The sequence below is a fragment of the Silurus aristotelis genome, assembly GCF_946808225.1.
Source record: "Silurus aristotelis genome assembly, chromosome: 4".
NCBI classification, from domain to species: Eukaryota; Metazoa; Chordata; class Actinopteri; order Siluriformes; family Siluridae; genus Silurus; species Silurus aristotelis.
Genome location: NC_139577.1, coordinates 33,665,988 through 33,676,997, shown reverse-complemented (window position 1 = coordinate 33,676,997; position 11,010 = coordinate 33,665,988). Strand labels below are relative to the sequence as shown.

Sequence of the window (11,010 nt, the reverse complement as noted above, 5' to 3'; positions counted from 1 at the left end):
TGTCACATTAATGAATTTATTATCATTTTTCTAAACATCTGGATGAAATGTATTAAAGGTGTTTATTTGAGGAAAAAAATAAAAAAATGTAGGGGGCGTATTTGTTCATTTGCAAAATATGTATCTATTCGTGAACCATTCGTCAACCACTAGCTTTACAAAAAAAAGTTTTTTCCATCTTTTTTTTTTTTCCCCACCAATTAAATATGTAAAATATTCCCAAAACTTGAAACCCTCCTATTTTATTTTTTGGCCTGTAGCGTATAAACAGCAGCTTTCTTTCCTCCGCTCGGTGCACAGATACATCTCTGTCGCCAAAGTAAACAGTTACTCATTCTCAGTTGTCAGGATTGAGCGGGATCGCGTGCCATCTGTGCTACGAGGAGAAGAGATTGGCCGCGGATTGGCGGAAAAAAAAAAGAAGAAGAAGAAAAAAGAAGAATCGTCGTCTCAGCCTCCAGCAAACTGTGCAGCAAAGTGGAACTTCTCTCCGAGTCGGAGGAGCCAAGTGTCCCAGAAAATTACACGTATTTCGAACGAGGTGATTAGCATGAGCAGGTATCGCCCAGGGGACTTGGCTGGCAACTTGTCGTTTAAAAACAAAAAAAAATATATAAATGAATAAAAATGCAGGCTGCGAAGTGGCGAGCGGAAATCCGAGCTAACGTTAATAACGATGGCAGGAACATCAGCGACACGAGGCAACGCGAGCAGCGACATGACAAATATGATGTGTTGGGTGAGCGTCGGAGATCATTTTTCTTCTCCGAGCGCATTATGTGGAGGGGATCGAGTGCAGCTGATTGCATTTGAAATGTATTATGGGACATCTGTCTAAATCTGCCATGATGTAATTATATAATTGAACATGTGGAGCTCTTTCCTGGAATATCGTTACTGAATGGCTGGCACGGGAACCAACCGGGCTTCTGGAAATGGACTGAGGAATGGAGGGATGGAAAGATGGAGGGATTGAGGGATGAAAGAGAGAGATAGAGAGAGAGAGAGAGAGAGAGAGAGAGAGAGAGAGAGAGAGAGAGAGAGACAGAATGTTCCGGAAAACCATCAAAGCGGCTTTAAAAACGCAGCATTAGAGGGATTTGGAATATTTGGGGAATGTCAGGGGGCTATTTTTGGTTTTTAGGTCGCTTGTTAAACATTGATTTTGGACAGTGTTAAACACACACACACACACACACACACACACTCACACACACACACACACACACTCACACACACACACACACACACACACACACACACACACACACACACACACACACTCACACTCACACACACACACACACACACACACACACACACACACACACACACACACACACTCTCTCTCCCTCTCCCTCTCCCTCTCTCTTTATATATATATATATAATATTCCATTATTTTCTTCACCTCACTTTTGTGTCTCTTCACTCTCTTCCTTTTTTTTTCATTTCCAATATCCCATTTTTTTTCTCCTTCTTCCGTTCGTTTCCTTCCTCCTCTTCTTATGGTTCCTCCTGGTAATTTTAGATTCTTATTGTCTCCTTATATGCTTTTTAAATTCCGTCCACACACACACAGGAAGCAAGAAGGATTTTACACCATGAGCCACCGGAACAAACAAACAAACAAACAAACAAACAAACAAACAAGCTACACAACAGATAACATGAAAAAAGACGGTTCATAATGGAGAGATGAAATCGTTTCAAATTCTCGAATCATTACTATATCGTTGTAATGTTTGCTGAGAGGCGAGAAAGCAGTGCATCATGGGTAACATACACGCCCTCTTCTGAATCAGGAATAACGTCAATGTAAGAGATTTTTGTCTTCACCACAAATATACATAGGTGTGTTCATTTGCACACACACACACACACACACACACACACACACACACACACACACACACACACACACACACACACACACACACACAAACAGAGGATGCTGGTGAAAGAGTGTTAGGACGAATAGACCCTACTGCAGAGAGCGTCTTAAAGAAAAGTACACATGAAAATCCCGTCACGGCCGTCCGTCACGTCAAATCTACCAATGATAGAAGAAAAGAAGCTTTGCTGTTGGAGAACCAGAGAGAGAGAGAGAGAGAGAGAGAGAGAGAGAGAGAGAGAGAGAGAGAGAGAGAGAGAGAGAGAGAGTAAAGAAAAGAAAAGAAAAGAAAAGAAAAGAAAAGAAAGTAAAAAAAAGAAACAGCAGCTAATCCTATCTGGGGTTTGAAAAAAGACAGAGGCATCTCTCTCTCTCTCTCTCTCTCTCTCTCTCTCTCTCTCTCTCTCTCTCTCTCTCAGCAGGTGGTCCAGGCTCAGACCCACACTCCACCGCTAAAGCGTCGTCCCGTTAATCCCTCCATCCTCCAGGCTCTCGAGTGTACGATGAAGTTGTCACATGCTTTTGTGAATCTGTACATTTTCACCCTGATGAAATCTCACTATGTAATGAAGAAGTAATGAAGTACAAATAATTTGTTACTGTACTTAAATATCTTTTACTTCACTGTTTACTTTTCCTGTAAACTTTTTACTTTTATTCATTACATTTTTACACAAAAATCTGCACTTTCTACTTCTTACATGTTCACATCAGACTCGTTACTTTAGATTGAATCTGTTTGGTGACATGATCAATATTTTCTCTTCTCATTGCGCCGTTTTCAGCACATCAACCTGTCATTTCCTGTCATTGAGCAGCTTCTTCAATCCACTGGTGCATCATTTCCTGTCTCTCACACACCACACACGTAGACTAGTTTCTGAAGCTCACAATGAGCAGGACAGAAGGCAGTAAGAAGTCTGGAGTTAACGTGGATGAGACAGAGGGAGTCAGTGATGAGAACAAGACTGAGAACAGAGACGTTCCTGATCATCATCATCTTTTCTCTGCTTGTGTTCTATATGGTGGATCTTCAGACTGAATGCATTCAATAGAGAACAACATTCTTTTATATTAATATATTAATATGACGTGAGGTTCAGTTTCCAGCGTGACACTAAAACAGGTAGTAATAATCACTACTTTATACTGAAGAACATGTCAGAACCCAAACTTCAATCATGATGATGAAACATGATTATCTGTACTTGAGTGAAGGATGTGTGGATGTATTTTATCGCATCATTAACGTAATCATATCGCAATTGCAATCGTATTTTTATTTGAATTGCATCATATCATAATTATAACAATGTTTTGTATCGCATTCTATTCTATCACTGAGATCATAATTGTATTGTAATTTAACACACTGTAATCCTATGAATGTATTTCAATGTATCCCTTATTATTGTAATCACATTGCATTTCATTGTAATCGTATCATATCGTAGTGTATCATATAATATTGTTTTGTATTATACGACCTTATAATCGTATGGTATTCCATCGTAGTGTATCATATTGTATTGTATTGTATTATATCTTAATGTATTTCATCGTATTGTGTCATAATTGTTTCTATCAAATCGATTCAGAATCATATCATACCATAATTGTATCATATCCCAACCGAATCCTTAATAGTATTGTATCACACAGAAATCATAATGTTTGGTTATCATACTTGATCATATCGTAACAAAATTCTATCATATTGTACTGTAATAAAATTGTATGGAGTTGTACTGTATTGTATCATATAGAATTGCATTGTAATTGTATCGTATCATAATTATATCGTATTGTAAACATATCGTAATCATATAGAATCATATTCGCATTGTATCGTATTTGTATTGTATTGTGTTGTATTGTAATGTATCATGTTTTCATTGTATTGTATTGTATCATATTCGTATTGTATTTTATATTTGTATTTTATTGCATTGTACCATATTGTAGCATATTATATTTCTATTGTATTGTGATGTATTGTATTGTGATGTATTGCATTGTATTGTATTGTGATGTATTGTATTTTATTGTGATGTATTGTATTGTGATGTATTGTATTGTGATGTATTGTATTGTGATGTATTGCATTGTATTGTATTGTGATGTATTGTATTGTATTGTGATGTATTGTATTATATTGTATTGTATTGTGATGTATTGTATTATATTGTATTGTATTGTGATGTATTGTATTGTATTGTATTGTGATGTATTGTATTGTGATGTATTGTATTGTATTGTATTGTGATGTATTGTATTGTGATGTATTGTATTATATTGTATTGTATTGTGATGTATTTTATTGTGATGTATTGTATTGTATTGTATTGTATTGTGATGTATTTTATTGTGATGTATTGTATTGTATTGTATTGTATTGTGATGTATTGTATTGTAATGTATTGTATTGTATTGTATTGTGATGTATTTTATTGTGATGTATTGTATTGTATTGTATTGTGATGTATTTTATTGTGATGTATTGTATTGTATTGTATTGTGATGTATTGTATTGTGATGTATTGTATTGTGATGTATTGTATTGTATTGTATTGTGATGTATTTTATTGTGATGTATTGTATTGTATTGTATTGTATTGTATTGTGATGTATTGTATTGTGATGTATTGTATTGTGATGTATTGTATTATATTGTATTGTATTGTGATGTATTGTATTGTATTATATTGTATTGTATTGTGATGTATTGTATTATATTGTATTGTATTGTATTGTATTGTATTGTGATGTATTGTATTGTGATGTATTGTATTGTGATGTATTGTATTATATTGTATTGTATTGTGATGTATTGTATTGTGATGTATTGTATTATATTGTATTGTATTGTGATGTATTGTATTGTGATGTATTGTATTGTATTGTATTGTGATGTATTGTATTGTGATGTATTGTATCATATTGTATTGTATTGTGATGTATTGTATTATATTGTATTGTATTGTGATGTATTGTATTGTGATGTATTGTATCATATTGTATTGTATTGTGATGTATTGTATTGTGATGTATTGTATTGTATTGTATTGTGATGTATTGTATTGTGATGTATTGTATTATATTGTATTGTATTGTGATGTATTGTATTGTATTGTATTGTGATGTATTGTATTGTGATGTATTGTATTGTATTGTATTGTGATGTATTGTATTGTGATGTATTGTATCATATTGTATTGTATTGTGATGTATTGTATTGTGATGTATTGTATCATATTGTATTGTATTGTGATGTATTGTATTGTGATTGATGTATTTTATTGTATTGTATTGTAATGTATTGTATTATATTTGTATTGTATTGTGATGTATTGTATTGTGATGTATTGTATTGTATTGTGATGTAGTGTGATGTATTGTATTGTATTGTGATTGATGTATTTTATTGTATTGTATTGTAATGTGTTGTATTATATTTGTTTTGTATTGTGATGTATTGTATTGTATTGTGATGTATTGTGATGTATTGTATTGTATTGTGATGTATTGTATTGTGATGTATTGTATTATATTGTATTTTATTGTTGATGTATTGTATTGTGATGTATTGTATTATATTGATTGTGATGTATTTTATTGTGATGTATTGTATTGTATTGTATTGTGATGTATTGTATTGTGAGTATTGTATTATATTGTATTTTATTGTGATGTATTGTATTGTGATGTATTGTATTATATTGTATTGTGATGTATTTTATTGTGATGTATTGTATTGTATTGTATTGTGATGTATTGTATTGTGATGTATTGTATTATATTGTAATGTATTGTATTGTGATGTTTGTATTGTGATGTATTGTATTGTGATGTATTGTTCTGTATTGTATTGTATTGTGATGTATTTTATTGTATTGTATTGTGATGTATTGTATTTTATTGTATTGTATTGTGATGTATCGTATTGTGATGTATTGTATTGTGATGTATTTTATTGTATTGTATTGTGATGTATTGTATTTTATTGTATTGTATTGTGATGTATTGTATTTTATTGTATTGTATTGTGATGTATTGTATTGTGATGTATTGTATTGTGATGTATTTTATTGTATTGTATTGTGATGTATTGTATTATATTTGTATTGTATTGTGATGTATTGTATTGTGATGTATTGTATTATATTTGTATTGTATTGTGATGTATTGTATTGTGATGTATTGTATTATATTTGTATTGTATTGTGATGTATTGTATTGTGATGTATTGTATTATATTTGTATTGTATTGTGATGTATTGTATTGTGATGTATTGTATTGTGATGTATTGTGATATATTTGTATTGTATTCTATTACATTGTATCACTTCATAATCATATTTTATTGTACTGTATTGTATCGTATCATGTTTTTATTGTGTTGTATCATTTCGTAATTGTACATAAACGCTTGTACACCTTGCTCTTTAATGCGCAGAAGAAACGTGGGAGAGTTTATAAAAACGGAAAAAGCTGTCAAGCTGATGTTACAGCTTTATAAATAAACAGATGAATAAGTGAACATCGCAGCTGTGTGAGCTGACAGGTGAGAGGAGGCGTCGAAAAAAAAAAAAAAACAACACTTTTATCACAGTCAGATCAAAAGACACAGAGTTCTTGTCTTCTTTTTTCCCGTTTACCGGAATGGGAACGATGCGATTCGTTTGTAAAAATAATGACGGGGGTCAGAACGGCGATTTGCTGCTGCAGATGTTTCGGTTTTGACGACTGAAATGTTTTTTTCTCTCAGTCTCCCCTCCTCCTCATACTCCCTTCTTCTCTTCATTTCTTAATAGAATGAATTGTGATTTCACACAAGATTTTAAACCAACGCTACACCACGGCACCTGATTGGCTGGTTTAGAAGGATCTGACACCTGATTGGGCGACACGGTAAGGTCACAGCATGAAGTATGTCTCATACATACCGACACACTAAAAGACTAAAATACTGTGATGAATGAATGCAGAGGAATGCAATTACACACACACACACACACACACACACACACACACACACACACACACACACTCCTCGATGAAGTGTCAGTGCTTGGTGAGTATATTTCCTATGATTTTATTCTTGTTATTTATTTATTTATTTATTTATTTATTTATTTATTTATTTATTTATTTATTTATTTATTTTCTATAACACTGTATTTATAAAAACAGCAGGGGAATTATATTAAAAAAAAAACCCCACTGATTAAAAACATCATCAACAAACACAATTTGCATCCTTTGTTATAAATCGCCCCTTTTTTTTGTTTTCTGGAAACGTGTTCAGAAAGTACGTCACTGAACGACTCTACATACGAGCCACTTATCATAAGAGTCTCGATCTCACTCCGGCTTTCCCTTGTTTACTTTCCACAGCCAAATCTAATAATAAACACACAAATAAACTGGTATTTTTTAAATACAATCAGGGTGATCGTATAAATAGAGATTTTTATTTCTTAAAAAAAAAATCTTACTTAATATTTTGTATTTATTTATATCATTATTATTTATTTATATACTCAATATAAGATAAAAAAAAAACGGATTAATGTAATTTAATATATATTTTAATTTGAAATAATTTTATATAAAATTAAGTAATATGACAATTAAATCTAAATAATGTAATATAAATAAACAGTATAGAATTTTTACACAAATTGAGAATTTTTAATTAATTAATTAATGAATACAGGGAAATTATTTAGTTATTTAAAATAGTTAAACTAAATAAAACTATTTGTTTTTGAACAAATATACAAATTATATTAAATCCTTATAACTAGTAAACTAAACACTCTTTTAAATGTTTTTATTTGTAATGGATAGGTAGATAGATAGATAGATAGATAGATAGATAGATAGATAGATAGATAGATAGATAGATAGATAGATAGATAGATAGATAGATAGATAGATAGATAGATAGATAGATAGATGATGTGATCAGGATTAACGGTGTCCTCAATGCTAAGAAATACAGAAAGATACTTCTTCATCATACAGTACAAATAGGGAGGCGTCTGATTGGCCCTGAATTTATTCTGCAGCAGGACAATGACCCCAAACATACAGACAACATCATTAAGAAATATCTTCATCTTAGAGAAGAACAAGGAGTCTTGTAAGTAATAGTTTTGGCCCCCACAGAGCTCAACACCATCGAGTCGGTCTGGGATTATAGCAAGAAACTGAAGAATTGGAGGAGCCTCCAGTAATAGGAGAACTTTTGGAACAGGAAACCTGCTGAGTTCCTTCAAAAACTGTATCTAGAAGTATAAGTGACCATAGAAGAACTGATGATGTTTTGAATTTTGATGTGAAATATATCTATTATATATTGTTTCTCCTTTCTTTTCTAGTCTAAAGTGCACATATTTCTCCAGAAAAGCCAAAAAGTGTTTCAGCAGATCCCTGAATCCAGTTGATCGTCCGGTAATTAGGCACATATTTCGCATGTTAGAGACATCAGGAGCAATATACGCTTCTGTTCACGCTGCACACGTCTCCAAAAAAAACAACATTCTTACCACGTTTCCTCTCAGTCCTCGCTTTTCCTTGTTACAGCACAAACACTGACACATGATAGACAGCTTTTGTTGTGAGAAAGATGTTGTGGTGTGTGTGTGTGTGTGTGTGTGTGTGTGTGTGTGTGTGTGTGTGTGTGTCAGTATCACAACTGAGGATTATAAACTCCAAAATCCAACACGCAGCTCGACTTACCCACTGCACAGGAAGTGATGCGAATGGATCTCATCTGGCCAATCAGGAACCTTGCTGAGTGTAAACACACTAATCCATGGAGCTTAGCACAGCAGAATTGGAGATCTGACCATCAGTCTGCAGAGAGAGAGAAAGAGAGAGAGAGAGAGAGAGAGAGAGAGAGAGAGAGAGAGAGAGAGAGAGAGAGAGAGAGAGAGAGGGAACAATAGAGCAACAACAATAAGCATTAAAAAAAGTATTTAATTTAATTTATTTGAAATGAATAAATTAATGGTTTCTGCTGATTTTTTTCAATAGTTTGTATTTATTTATTTATTTATTTATTTATTTATTTATTTATTTATTTTTATTTACTGGTTATTAACTGTTTTTTTATTCACACACAAATCATATATTATATATGCTTTATGTAGCACGCATTTAATAAATTCTATATTATTGTAATAATAATTTAATTGAACTTTATTTATTAATGTATATATATATATATATATACTGTATATATGAATACCTTCAGCCTGATTAAGAAGTAATTAAAGCCTTTTTGCTTTAAATGTTTGTTTTGTTTTCCTTTATTTGGAAATAAATGTAAAAAACAAACAAAAAAAAGTACGATCCCTAAATATTTCTGCCAGAACCGTGTTTATTTTATTTTTTAATAAATAACATAATTAATTAATATAAATAATAATAATAATAAAATAGGAAATATGACAAACATTTTGTGGACGTCTGAGCATAAGACTGTTCCGTGCTTTTTTTTAACATCTCATTCCACATTTAATCCTCTTATAATAAGCTCCACTCTTCTGGGAAGATGTTCCATTCGATTTTGTGGAGATTTGTGTGAGAAGGGTGTCAGAAAGTCAGGCAGTGATAAAGGTGAGGTGAGGAGGGCTAAAAAGGGTTGGAGCTCTATAGCAGGAGATCTTCCACTCCAACCTCCACATGGAAAACAGATCTTCATCTTGTGCTTTGTGCACAAGGGCATCGTCATTGTTCAATTTCCTGTAGAATTTTGTGTCTCCAAATTTGTGGTAACAGTTTGGAGAAGAACCAGATAGAGCAGGAAAAATCAGGGGTCTCAATACTTTGTCTATATAATCTTCATGTTATGAATTTGCTGAGAGAGAGAGAGAGAGAGAGAGAGAGAGAGAGGGGGGGGGGGGGGGTGATGATGATGATGATGGAGTAAGTGTTTACAGCTGCTCTAAGCTAAGTGAGAAGAGTGTACTGCTGGGAGAATATTGTATATAGAAGCTGGTGACAGAGTGATTAGAAGTGTGTATGAAGCTCAGACGGGGGTTCAGGCTGCGGTGTGTGAACTCGTACACATGCAGGCAGTGAAATGTAAATGAAGTCATTAGGAGGAACATAAACAGAGGGTTCTCTGGTTCTCCATGTGCTGAGAGACGGCTGACGGCTTTTCTGTGACCTAAATATAAACTGTATAAGGACGTAGTGATGAAGAAAAGAAAAAAAAAACGTCTGTGTGAACCAAAGAACAACACTACAACCCTGTTTTACTTATGTACAGAAACACCTGTACCAACAACAACAACAACACCAACAACAACAACAACAACAATAATAATAATAATAATAATAATAAAATTTACATTGGCACATTATTATTATTATTATTATTATTATTATTATTATTATTATTATTATTATTATTATTATTATTATTAGTAGTAGTAGTAGTAGTAGCATGTCTTTCTTCCTTCCTTCCTTCCTTCCTTCCTTCCTTCCTTCCTTCCTTCCTTCCTTCCTTCCTTCCTTCCTTCCACTTCTTACACTCAAATTTCTTATTTGCTTAAATTAGTGTTATTCCTTCGTCACTGATCACCGACCCGCGAACCCCAGCGTTACCATAACGACCATTGTTCTGCCCCGTGCTAACACTAGTTTATGTTGCTATCTTCCCACCCTCTGATCTTACGTGTGATTGGTCTAAATCTCATGCACTGACTGGGTGGAGTTCCATGAAGCCCCGCCCCCTACACAATGTAATACTGAACTGCTGAGAGTTTGGTTTCTGATTTAGAAGAAAGAAAGGTGTGTGTGTGTAACGGGACGAGGCGTAGCGTGTCGAACGGGGGTCAGACGCAGGGTCCCGAGTGAAGTGTAGATGAAGTGAGGGGTTGGACACACACACTGCGTTTGGGTTTTAAAGCCACGCAAACAAGGCCATGATTCGGAAAGTAATCCGAGCTCCGGTACATGAAGGTTTTTAAAGGTCTTTTCAGTGTGTGTGTTGTGTGTGTGTGTGTGTGTGTGTGTGTGTGTGTGTGTGTGTGTGTATGTGATGGTCGTGTTAATTGTTTCAAGTGTGCGTTTTGCACTCCGGGCTTCAGCGTAATCAG

General features: G+C 33.5%; 1 long non-coding RNA gene across 1 annotated transcript in view; it reads right to left on the bottom strand.

Moving 5' to 3' along the window:
- Positions 1 to 8,639: 8,639 nt before the first annotated feature.
- LOC310724635 overlaps positions 8,640 to 11,010 on the bottom strand; it is a 314,813-nt gene continuing 312,442 nt past the window's right edge. The window contains exon 4 of the long non-coding RNA XR_014533116.1: positions 8,640 to 8,758. This is a non-coding gene — a long non-coding RNA (uncharacterized lncRNA). The remainder of the gene's footprint in view (positions 8,759 to 11,010) is intronic.